The following is a 12,139-nucleotide window of genomic DNA, read 5'->3' as shown; positions in this document are numbered from 1 at the left end:
AAGCTGGGTAGGCAGACAAACACAGGGGCCACAGCTCACGGCACAGCCTGGAAGGCTTCCTGGAGGCAGAGGTGGGCAGCCGGCCTAGAGGGGCAGATGGATGTTGTGGAGGGTGAGGGGAGGGAGGAAGGGGCTCAGCAGCCCTTGGGGGGCCCGGGGGACCCGTCATGGGTCAGAGGCTGACCACACCGCCTGCCAGACGCAGGGGCACATGGGGAGCGGGGGAGGGGCGGGTAGTGGAGACCGCTATGATCCTAACAGCTACTACTCCGGGGCTTTGTCTCTTTCTCCTCTCAAACTTCCCAAAATGCGGGCCTGTGACATCACAGTTCCGACTGGGGTTTCAGATCCGGAGGCTCACACCTGCTTCGTCAGCACTGTGCTGTCAGAGAGGCCTCCTTCCTTCCCCACGCCAGCTCCGGGTGAGGGACGCCCTGCCCAGCAGCACCCTCGGGGCACAGACGGGGCTTGTCCCCAGGGCAGAAGTGCCAGTGGGGCTACAGAACCCAGAACCGCTGGGGTCAGAGGGCAGGATAGGACACGTGGGGACCCGGGGGCCACAGAGAGATGGGAAGACGGACACAGGGCGCCTCTGCTTGTCGAAGGCCGAGGACAGGGTGTGCGGGGAGAGCAGGCCCCAGCCACCAGCCCTCCTGGGCCAGGTGCAGGGGCCCTGGGTCTGTCTTTCCTCTGGTCGGTCGGCCCAGACCACCACACAGCTGCCCCCTCCCTGGGGACTTTGAAACGACGCACGTATTAAGTGGCTGTTGGGCAGGGAAGGGAAACGGCCCACCGGCGTAAACTCGTGCCATTGAACCCAAAGGCTGCTCAGGGCCCACCCGAGAACGTGGTCCCCACTCAACCCAGCCAGACCAGGAAGAGCCAAAAGGCCTCTCAGCGGGGCCTGGCTGTGATCCGCGCAGGCCCTTTGTCTCCTCTCCCTTGACCCCTCGAAGGACAGCCCCAAACCAGCACCCGGGCTGCTCCTCTGGGCCACCCAGATGCTGACGGGGGCCCCTCAGGACTGGGTGGGGCCCTCGGGTCACTGTCAGGCCAGGCTGAGCACAGGACGGATGAGGGACAGAAGAGGGTGGCCGTCGGGCCTGAGGGGGTGTGTGGGGTCCCTGCCTCCGAGCCAGGCTAAGGACCCACACAGTGACAGCGGCACAAGGGGAGGGAAGCCACCGATGGCTCAGGGCCACCGCAGGCTACACCACAGACAGACGTACCCTTGGGCTGCCCGGTGAGGGGTGCGGCAGCGCCCCCAGGCTGGAGTCAGACCCTCGCTCGCCACCCAGCTCCTCCCTCCAGTCATCCAGGCTGTGGCAGGCCCTTCCTGTCCCATACGAAGGTGTGGCATGGGGCATGTCCCCCCTCAGCCTTGCAGGGCTGAGCCCTCTCCACGCTGCGCGCCCAGCCAGCCGCTCCCCCAGCTGGTCTGTATCACCCTCGCCGGGCCTCCCGCACTGGGAAAGGGTCCGGGACCTCCCCCCGCCGACACACGGGAGGAGGCAGACGCTAGTGGGGGCGGGGAGGGGAGCCCCAAAGTCCCTTCCCTGTGGATCACAGCTGTGATCCCTGTGGGTAGTGCCCGAGCTCCCACCGGGCCACGCGCGGGCTGCAGCCACGGAGTCTCACACAGAAGCCGAGTGGAGGAAGATCTCCCTCCATGGGGTGCTGGGTGCCGGGTTCCAGGTGCCGGGTGCTGGCAGGCGGGGCCCCCCTGCATCTTTCCATCTTCAGTTTTTATTACACCTGCTGTACAACTTGTTTCTTGTTTTCTAAAACTTGTTTTTAATTAACTTTCTTTTGTGCTTTTAATTTCTCTATTTTTCTTTTATTCTAATTTTTTCGGGCTTCTGTCAGTTTAAGAGGTTTTTTTCCTTTATTTTATTCTACTTTAAATTTTATTTATTTGTTTTGAGAGACACAGAGACAGCACGAGCAGGGGAGGGGCAGCTTCCCACTGGGGGACACTCGGGTGTGGACGGCCACCGCATGCCCGTCACTCGCTGAAGTGTCCAGCTGTGCAGCCGAAGCTTCCGAAATGATACTTCTTTAAAAAGGACAGACAGGGGCGCCTGGGTGGCGCAGTCGGTTAAGCGTCCGACTTCAGCCAGGTCACGATCTCGCGGTCCGTGAGTTCGAGCCCCGCGTCAGGCTCTGGGCCGATGGCTCGGAGCCTGGAGCCTGTTTCCGATTCTGTGTCTCCCTCTCTCTCTGCCCCTCCCCCGTTCGTGCTCTGTCTCTCTCTGTCCCAAAAATAAATAAAAAATGTTGAAAAAAAAAAATTAAAAAAAAAAATAAAAAGGACAGACAGGTGGGGCGCCTGGGTGGCGCAGTCGGTTAAGCGTCCGACTTCAGCCAGGTCACGATCTCGCGGTCCGTGAGTTCGAGCCCCGCGTCAGGCTCTGGGCCGATGGCTCGGAGCCTGGAGCCTGTTTCCGATTCTGTGTCTCCCTCTCTCTCTGCCCCTCCCCCGTTCATGCTCTGTCTCTCTCTGTCCCAAAAATAAATTAAAAAATGTTGAAAAAAAAAAAATTAAAAAAAAAAAAAAAAAAAAAAAAGGACAGACAGGGGCGCCTGGGTGGCTCAGTCGGTTAAGCGTCCAACTTCGGCTCAGGTCACAATCTCGCGGTCCATGAGTTCGAGCCCCGCGTCGGGCTCTGGGCTGATGGCTCGGAGCCTGGAGCCTGCTTCCGATTCTGTGTCTCCCTCTCTCTCTGCCCCTCCCCCGTTCATGCTCTGTCTCTCTCTGTCTCAAAAATAAATAAAAAACGTTAAAAAAAAAAAAAAAAAAGGACAGAGAGAGACAGACACAGAGACTGGCCACTCAGGGGCCGAGAAAGGCTTGTGCTGGGACCCATGCCCACAGCCGTCACCCCACTTTAATGAGGCTCAGACAGGAGACACCCCCCCCCGTAGTCTTGGGTGGGCCCGGCAGCTCCCCTGAGCACACCCCGCAGGCACTGGAGGTCCAGCCCCCCTGGTGACACCAGCAGGCCCTCTGGGTCCTGTTGGGGTGTGGCTCTTGCCCCCCCGCCCCTCCGCAGGGTCTCCCCACCACCGCCCCAGGGGTAGAGCAGCTTCCAAACGTCACTCCGGCCTCAGCTGAAACAGGCCGACCGATCAAACCTGGCCGGGGCCCTCCGCCAGCGCCCAAGCGCTGCCCCACAAGAGCCTGTCTGTCCCCTCCACAGGCCCCACCCCAAACACTAGCAGATGGGACCGGCTCTGTCCCCATGGCCGGGCAGAGGCCTGGAGGCCCTCGTGTGGCGGGGACCCACCAGGCACCGCCCCCCCCCCCCCCGAGACTCCCACCTGCCCACCGACCTGACCCCCGGCCCCTTTCTCAGAACTGGCCACACACAAACCGTGCCGTGCCCTCCGAGGGGGCAGGTCAGGGGAAGAGGCAGAAACGGCCGAACGTCCTTGGGGGCCGTCAACCCTCCGGGACGTTTGCTCCTTGCAGAATGCAGTCCTCGAGCTTCAGAGGTGACACGGCCGCGTGTGCCCGCCCATCCCTGACAAAGGTGAGGGTGTTGGTGGAACGGGGGGAGTCGTGGCCGGCCCCCCGGCCTGGGTCCCCTGAGCCCTGGGACTGCGCCCGCCGTGCTCAGGCCACGGGCTCTGGGACACCGGTGCCGTGACTGTCACGCTGCGCCCACGGACGACGGCTGGAAGGGTCACGGGGGGCGGCGGTGTTTGAGGAACATGGGGCGATTCCTTCCCCGGTGCAGAGGGGTGGCGGGGGGCCCGGACCCCCCCCCCCCGCTCCCCGCTCTGGCCCTGCCGCTCAGATGTCCTGTCCTCACACCTGAGGCTGGTCTGGAGCAAAGCACCCCCAAACCAGGAGGGCGAGAACAGAAACCTGGAAAAACACACGGAGCGAGGGGAGAGAGGGAGGCGCGGAAGGCGCCCTCGCGAGCGGCACGTCTCTCCGAGACAATTTTTAAGCGTGAAGAGTCCCTGCTGCCGGATCCTTCTGGAATGCCCCCTTCCTGCTCGGGTGCCTTTTCTCTGCATAGTAATGTGTCTTCAAAAAAACAAGAGCCACTGATATATGTTACAAGGAGTGTATCTCTTTCACCGAGACAGAACATTTTAATTCCCCGACACCTTTTAGTGATTGCTTCAATTTCCGAAGATTTTGATAAAATCGTGCGGTTTAAGAGGCTGGGGACGGAGCGCCCGGCGCGGGCAGAGCGTAATGAAATGCTCCCGCCTCGTACTCTTCATGACACAGCCCAGCTCCGGGGGCTAATAAACGCCGCGTGATAAATGTTGGAGCCACGATTGTAAAAATATACTTGTAATTGAGTTAATATGCCTTAAAATACTGCCCATCAGTTATCTTTCTCTCTCTTCTCTGCGGCGTGAGCAGGGGTGCGTGTGGGTGCGGCGCTGCCTCTCCGTCCCACCCCCGTCCTGCTTCCCTCCACCCCTTCCCTGCCCGGCAGACCCTCCACGTCCATGACCGGATCATCTGGGGGCGCTGGAGGAGGTGCTGGAGGGCAGAGGCCGCCCCAAGCCCCGCCTGGCACTCTGTGGGAGCCAGCGGGGTGGCAGGGGACATGTGTCCTCAGGCGGGAGAGCTGGGTGCACAGTGGGGTCCGGGGAGAGGGCCTCCCTCACTCAGCCCCGACTCTGGGCTGTCCCAGAGACAGGCCCCGGGTGCCGACCAGCAAGGTGGTGGTGAGGTGGGGTGGGAGGGGCAGCCCAGGAGAGGGCAGGGCCGTGTGCCCGGGAGGCCTGGGCTCTGCCCCAGAGCAGGGTGAAGGGAGACACTGAGGCTGAACTGAGGGGCTCAGATGAGACCCCAGAAGGGACCCCAGTGACCCCGTGGAGGGTTACCAGGCCCAGCCCGGTCCTTGCACCTCCCTCGTTGCCTGCTCCTGTGTGCAGAGGTGAGTCACGAGACAGCGTTGTGTTCTCTACAGCAGCCGACAGCCAGGGACTCGCCCTCTGAGTTCCCAGTGCCCAGACCGTGGCCTGGCCCCATCAGTGTCCTATGCACGTCTGTGGACTCACCGATCGGATGGGCGGGTGGATGGACGGATGAAAGGGCAGATGGGTGGATAGATGGGTGGATGGACTGATAGATGGATAGATGAATGGATGAACAGATGGGCAGATGAACACACAACCCGATGGATGGATAGTGGAGGGAGGGAAGAAGGGGCTGGATGGACAGATGAACAGATAGAAGGATGGATGAAAGGATGGATGGACAGATGGGTGGGTGGATGGATGGATGGATGGACAGATGGGTGGGTGGATGGATGGATGGACATGTGGACAGATGGGCAGATGAATAAGCAGATGGGCGGATGGGTGGATGGATGGATGGAAGGATGGACAGTGGAGGGGAGAAGAAGGAAGGGTGGGGGGGGGGGACCGGGGGTTCCAGGCCAGCTTTGTGGGGAAGGGGCCCCCTGGCCAGTGGAGCAGGTGGAGAGGAGGGGCCGCGGCTCCCACGGTAGAGACCAGGGGGGTGGGAGTGGTCGGCAGAGCCAGACCCCAGCGGTCTCAGCTTGCCCCTGGCCCCACTGAGGTACTTGGAATCTTCTGGTAGCTCTACTCCTGAGGAATGGGCCAGCCCGCGGGCGCCCACTGCCCGGACTGCTCCCTGGGCCACGGAGGAGCACAAGCACGGGGCTTGGCCCGTTTCACAGGCCAGGAGGCGGGGCCAAGCGAGGAACTCCCTCGTGAGGGCCGGGCAGGCGGAGGCCAGTGGAGCTGCCAGGCTCGCCCAGGCCCCGGCGTGTTGTATGTGAAAACTCATCGTGCAGATGACAGGGTATTTTTGAAGGATGATTCCGCTTCCCCCCTGCGGGGACCGGAGTGGTGCCCGCAGCTCGGCCCTGCCCGGAGGCCACACTCCCCCCACCCGGCCCCTCCGCCCCCCCCACCCCAGCCCCCACACACCACAGACGGACAGACAGACAGACACGCACACACGCGCCGCCCTGCCCGCTCCGTGCAGGGCCCTGGCTCCTCCCCACCGCGCACCCCCAGCTGCTCTCAGCTGCTGTCACCCAGGCCTCCCCACCCCCCATGGGCGCACGGCCACCCCCACCCCTAGCCCGTGCCTGGGGCCCCGCCTCCCGCCCACACACTCACCCAGCTGGGAAGCCCCGTGACTTCCCCCTTTTCAGCTAACTTTGTGGAGTCCCACGGCCTCCAACGGTTTCTCCCAGAAGGAGATGAGTTTCACGAGGCCACTGGAGCTGCAGGAGCGGGATGGGGTGTTGACGGCGGGGGTGGGGGGATGAGGGGGGTGGGGGAGGGCAGCCGGCAGGGAGCCGAGCCGGGCGTGTGTGGGGCCCCCGCTCGGCCTCCTCAACCCCGGCCATCGGGCCCACGAGGCCACACCGTCCACAAGACCCGCCGTCGCAGCCCTCCTGCTCCGGGGACACATGAGACCCGGGGCTGCCAGGGTGTGTGCGCTCCCGCGGAGGACGCCAGCCAGTACCATGCTGGGCTTCCTCAAGCTGCCACTCTGGGGCAGGCGGGCAGGCAGGCAGAAGGGCAGGGTCCCCCCAGGCTTAAAGGAGCAAGAGGCTGCAGCCGGGCTGGCCCCACGCGCACCTGGCAGGCGGTGCCCAGGAGAGCGGCAGTCTCGTGAGTGGCTCCCTGTGTGGGTCCTGGGAGGCCCAGGTCACGGGGGGGCAGTCCGAGGGTGAGGCCGAGGACCGGGAGGTACGGCCACCCCCCGGGTCACCCGGGACCTGTAGGCAGAACTCACATCTCGGGTTGGCTTCCCCGCTGCTGACCCCCCAGGGACAGATCACAGACCACCAGGCACCAGGCAGCCCAGGTGGCTGAGAGTGACTCTCCCTCACTCTGGGGACCAGGCTCAGTCGCTGCCATTCAGGGCCGATGTCGATGGCGGGGCGTGGTGGCTGGGGCTGCACTGATCACCTGCTAACCTGGGGCTAAGGGTTGGCACGGTGGGGGTGACCCCCCGAGGTGAGGGGGCAGGCCGGCCCCTGATGCTGGGAGGGCCTCTCTCCTGGGGCTGGGGGAGCCTGCCCTCTGCCAGGGGGGTGGGAGGGGGTCTCTGCTCCAGCTGCGTGGGCACCCAGGTGCCCACGGAGGCAGACCGTCATGTGCACAGGTGGGCACAGCAGCCCCCCAGGCCAGAAGGAGCCAAAAGCACCACCCGGGGGTGGGGCAGATAGGCCAAGAGAGGAATAGCCCTCAACACCTGTGTCCTCCGCTCGCGCCCCAACCCTGGCATCGAGTCCCAGGCGGCTCCCCGCCCATCCGGTGCCCCTCTGCCCCAGGCAGCCCTCGGGGACAAGTGTGCACGGGTTGCAGACCGCTGTGTCTTCCACTCCGAGCGCTGTGGACCGAGGTGCCTGGCACCCCCACCGCTCGCTGCCAGCCCCGCCCCCGGCCCCACCTGCTGTGTCACCCCACTGCCCTTGCCCCGGGGCCACCAAGGCTGCGGTGTCTTCCTGCCCTCTAGGCATCTGCACGCGTTGCCCTAAGCCGTCTCCAGAGTAGGTGGCCTATGAGGACAGACGGACGGATCCCTTAGGCTCAGGCCATGCAGGGCATTGGACATCAGGGACTCCAGGACCCAGCCCTGTCCTTGGGGGCCCATGGCCTGGAGGGAGGTGGAAAGGAGGCGTGAAGCTCCCACACCAGCAGGTGGGCACCCCAAAGGCCCCAGAGACGCCCCAGTGCCACACTGCCACACTTGGGCGCAGCAAAGCAAGGGTCACCTGGTCTCGGGGCCGCCTGTCCTCTGGGACCCGAGACATTCCCTGCCTGCCGCCCCCCCCCCCCCCAGGCTTCACTGTGGGGCTCTCAGCCCAGCCCTACGGCCGCCGCTGCCACTGGGCCTCAGCTAAACATGGCGGGAGGAGCTCCCCGGTCCCTCGGAGCCCCAGGCCCCCGATCCCACCCTCAGCCCCCCATCGCATCCGGGGCTGGTCCAAGGCCAGTCTGCAGCCCCACGGGGCCGGCCTGCCTGGGAGGGGGGCCAGGGCGGGGTGCATAATTGGATAATTCCATCTTAAGAGACCAGGCACGGGAAGGGCCAAGCTGGGGCCTCCGGCTTCCAGAATTGCCTCCAAACGAAAGTCTGTTCAGGTTGGGGGAGCGGCGCAGGGTGTTGGGCTGGGCGGGGGTGTGACCCGCCCACAGGGGGCGATGGCCTCGCTGTCAGTTCCCAGGCCTGGAAGGAGACGACAGGCCGACAGGCCGGGGCTCTGGCCCGCACAAAGGCTGCGGCAAATGAAACTGTGTTTGCCTGCTTATGTGCAGCGATGGAACTTTAAATGAATCGCTGACCTTTCTGGAATGACAGGTGACCCGAGCCATATCTGAGGTGGGTATCGAAAATTGCTGCTGCTGCCCGAAAATAAACAATAAGAGAGCAAATGTGGTTTGAAAAAATTGACTCACTTCAACACTGGGGGGAGAGAGTGAATTATTTCAGGCCGTCGCTCAGAGCCCTCAGCTCTGCCCTCCCCCCAGACGGCAGCAAGGCCAGCCTGGGAGGAGACCCCGTGTAGGGCATCAGCCCCTGTCCCCAGGGCTCGTGGCCGGCCCTGCGTGGGAAGGATGGGTCGGAGGGAGGGGACATCGTGCCACCCTGGTCCCGAGGAGACGGCCCATCCTCCCGGCTGGTTCCACCACCAGCCACCTTCCCAGGGCTCCCCGTTACAGGCGGGGGCTCTGAGGGCAGAGGTCTGCTGGGAGCCCGGCGCTGGGGGACTAGCAGGGGGCCCGGGACCGCGAGGAACCTCTCCGGCTTCACTTTCCTTGACTAAGACACAGGTGACAGTGTGTGGGCTGCTCAGGGCAGTAAGCTCGAGGCCAAGGTGCCCCTTTGTGACAGGTCTGCGTTCACATGCTGGAACGGCACCCTCCGGGCCAGCAACAGCAAGGGAGGGCTGAGGACGCCCCCTCTGCAGGTGAGCAAAGGCCTCCTAGAGGTCAGGTGTCCTGGGCGCGTGGGCGGCAGGCAGCGCTGGGCTAACCAAGCCCATCACCAGAGTGGCCGAGGCCGAGGCCACTGCTGTGCTGGGTGCCCAGACCGTGGGCCGGCCAGGCCTCACCCCGGGCAGGCGGGAGCCTGAGGCCACTCGGGCCCCGGGAAGGCCCTGGCAGGAGCGCAGCACAGCACTGGGTGACCCCGTGGCTCCCCTGCCCCACACCTTCCCAGAGAGAGGCCCGGTTCCCTGGATCAGCCCCAGATCTGGCCCCCGAGCAGTCCGGTCGGCTTTCCTGGTGCAGGCCCACCACCTCCCAAGGGTCCCTGAACCTGGGGCTACGGTTCCCACAATAGGAGGACCCCCTACTCTGGGCAGCCCGTGTCACCTGCACATGACCTCTGACATTGCCCCCGAAGCCCCCACCTGACCCTGGTACCGCCTCCCCTGCCCCCACCCCACACCCATTCCCCAAGAGGAGACCTCTCCCCTCCGGGGAGTGGCTCTGACATGCCACCGCCGAACCCGATGGCCCTGTCGAGGGGGCCACCACTCCCAACTAGGCCTGAATGCAGGACTCGACGTTGGGGGGTCCCTTGGGGGCTCAGTGGAGGGAACCAGTCCCCTAGAGCCTGTGGACGCCCAGAGGTCATCCCACACCCCTCCTGCGGGGTCTGCCGAAGCGACAGCCCGAGTGCGGGCCCGCCCTGTCCCGCAGCCTGGTCCCACTGGTGGCCCTCACTCGGGGGCCTCCGCAGGGACGGGCCTCCACCGTGGAGCCCCTCTGCACGCGGTCGCCTCCGGGGACTGTATAAACCAGAGACCGCGGCCGGCCGGCTCCCCACGACCCCAAGTGCCTGGACCTCGGTGAGCGGCCGCCCACCGCCCACTGCGCCAGTTTCCGTGGCCACTGACCGTGTGGCTGGGCCCACGGGGTGCGCACCTCCCTTCTCCATCCTTCACCCCGGAGACCCTCGGAGCTCCCCCACGTGAGGTCTGCCAAGGCCGGCCGGCCCGCCCCTGCGCTTCCTGAGTACAGAGCAGCTCCCCGCCCCCCGCCCCCCACCCAGGTCCCAGGCCTGGCTTTGGGAGTCCTGAGGGTGGGGCCCCCACCCCACTGCAGTAGGCCCGGCCCAACATGTCAGGGCCAGCTCGCGGAGCCGTGACATCCAGACCACCAGGCAGGCGCCCCACCCGCCCTGCTGTCCACCAGCAGTGCCCACACGGCTGGCACCCTATGGGTTGGGGGTCATGTCCACAAAGGGCTTGGCAGACGCTGTGGCCACGTCAAAATGTGGCCAAGAGGGGCTCTCAGAAGAAAAGATTAAAGCGAATTTAAAGAGAAGGAAGATGGGGCCCCTGGGTGGCTCAGTCAGTTAAGGATCCGACTCTCGATTCTGGCTCAGGTCACGATCTCCCGGTTCACGGGATCGAGACACATCCAGATCTGCACCGAGCCTGTGCGGGATCCTCTCCCTTTCCCTCTGCCCCTCCCCTGCTTGCACTCACTCTCTGTCTATAATAAAAAGAGAGAAAAGGGAGAGATGTCACAAACTTGGGCCTCCTAGGGAGTGAGGCCCCCAGGGCAGAAGTTGCTGGCTGTGCAGTGTGGACAGTGAGCGACACCCCAGCCTCCACGCTCGCTTCAGCGGCAGGGCGACGGGGCCAGGAGGCCCCACCCACCATCCAGCGCACACGCCCCGGCTCTGAGCGGCATCCAGTAGTGCCACACCTCTGCCTCCCGCCAGGAATGCCCCCCGGCTGCGGTCAGGACCCCCATGGGAGCCCCCCCATGCCCGGGGCCAGCAGACGACCCCACGGAGTGGCCACGGCACCCTTCCTATCCAGACATTGGGGTGGGGGCAGGAGTCCTCGGGAAGGCCTTGGGGAGATCCAGAACCCCTGAGCACCTCCTCGGGCCACTTCAAGCTGCTTCATTCTGCTTATACCCCAAGGCTCCATGCAGAGGGCACCTGGGTGGGTTTTTTGGGATGGGAAAGGGGCCTGGGGGGCCTGGGGTTGCTGGTAGAGTAGGGTCCCCTGGAAGTGGGGGCCTGCATTGTCATGAGCTTTCTGGGAGCAGGAGGCTCTGAATCCACACAGATGGGGACATGGTCACTGCAGGGCTGAGGACAGAGTGGGAGGAGGGAGCGAGGTCGGGTTGTGGGGGACGGTGACAGCCTGCAAGGGAGAAGCAGCACCCCAAGGTCAGCACAGCCCCACCGGACACCACGCCCCACCCCACCTGCTCCCGACAGCATTGGAGCCGTCTACACGGCCCCCAGCCTCTGCCCCCCACGTCTGCAGCTGAGTCTCCGCCCCTCACACAGGCCTCGGCTCCCTCTCAGCTGCAAGGGCGCCACATTCCATCTCTCCTGCTCCCCGCGTGTGTAGACACTGAAGCCCCAGGTGCCGTCCTGGCACCTCCTCTTCTCTGTCTACACTCGCTCTTTGGCGTTCCATTACCTACTGCAGCAAATATAACCACTCCAACGGCTAGCGGCCAACGCCACAAGTTACGGTGCCCACAGAGCCGCGGTCAGGACCTTGGACAAGACCCAGCAGGGCTGGCGGGCCTCTCTCCAGACTCTGAGCCTCGGAAAGGGTCAGATTCTGGGCCTGACTGGAAGGCTGGGGCCACACCACCTGCAGGGTCTTCTCCCACGTCTGCGGCTGGGACCTCAGGGCAGGGCCAGCCAGAATCCCAACCTCCCCCCAGACCGGGGCCGGGTCCCAGGAGCGCTGTCCCAAGAGAAACAGGGGAGCAGTCTGGCCCTCACTGACCTTGGAAGTCACTGTGCTTCCAGGGTGGGGAACATGGGCCCACCTCCGGGGCGGTGGGGGGCCAAGACCCACGGAATGATAGCGCGTCGCAAAGCACCCGGTTTGCCCTCTGGTCACGGTTCCCACACACCATGCAAACTCCCCTCGCCCCAGACCCCCAGGGCCTCACCCCACTACCGCCACAGGTCAGGCTCTGGACCCACAGCGCTTCAACTCACATGTCCAGGAAGGGGTTGGGCTCCTTGCGGCGGCCTGAGCAGCTCCTGGGTCCTTCCTGACAAGAAGGCTGCCACGCACAGCCAGCATCTGGCAGGGCGCCTGGCGGGGCACACGGCGGGCACCTGACGGGGGAGGCACCTGGCAGACACACAGCTTACATGGGACCCGCTCCTTCCGAAGAGTCTCCA

This window comes from Neofelis nebulosa, chromosome 3, assembly GCF_028018385.1.
Source record: "Neofelis nebulosa isolate mNeoNeb1 chromosome 3, mNeoNeb1.pri, whole genome shotgun sequence".
Taxonomy (NCBI): Eukaryota; Metazoa; Chordata; class Mammalia; order Carnivora; family Felidae; genus Neofelis; species Neofelis nebulosa.
The sequence above is the reverse complement of the archived record's forward strand: the minus strand, read 5'-3'. Positions refer to the sequence as shown.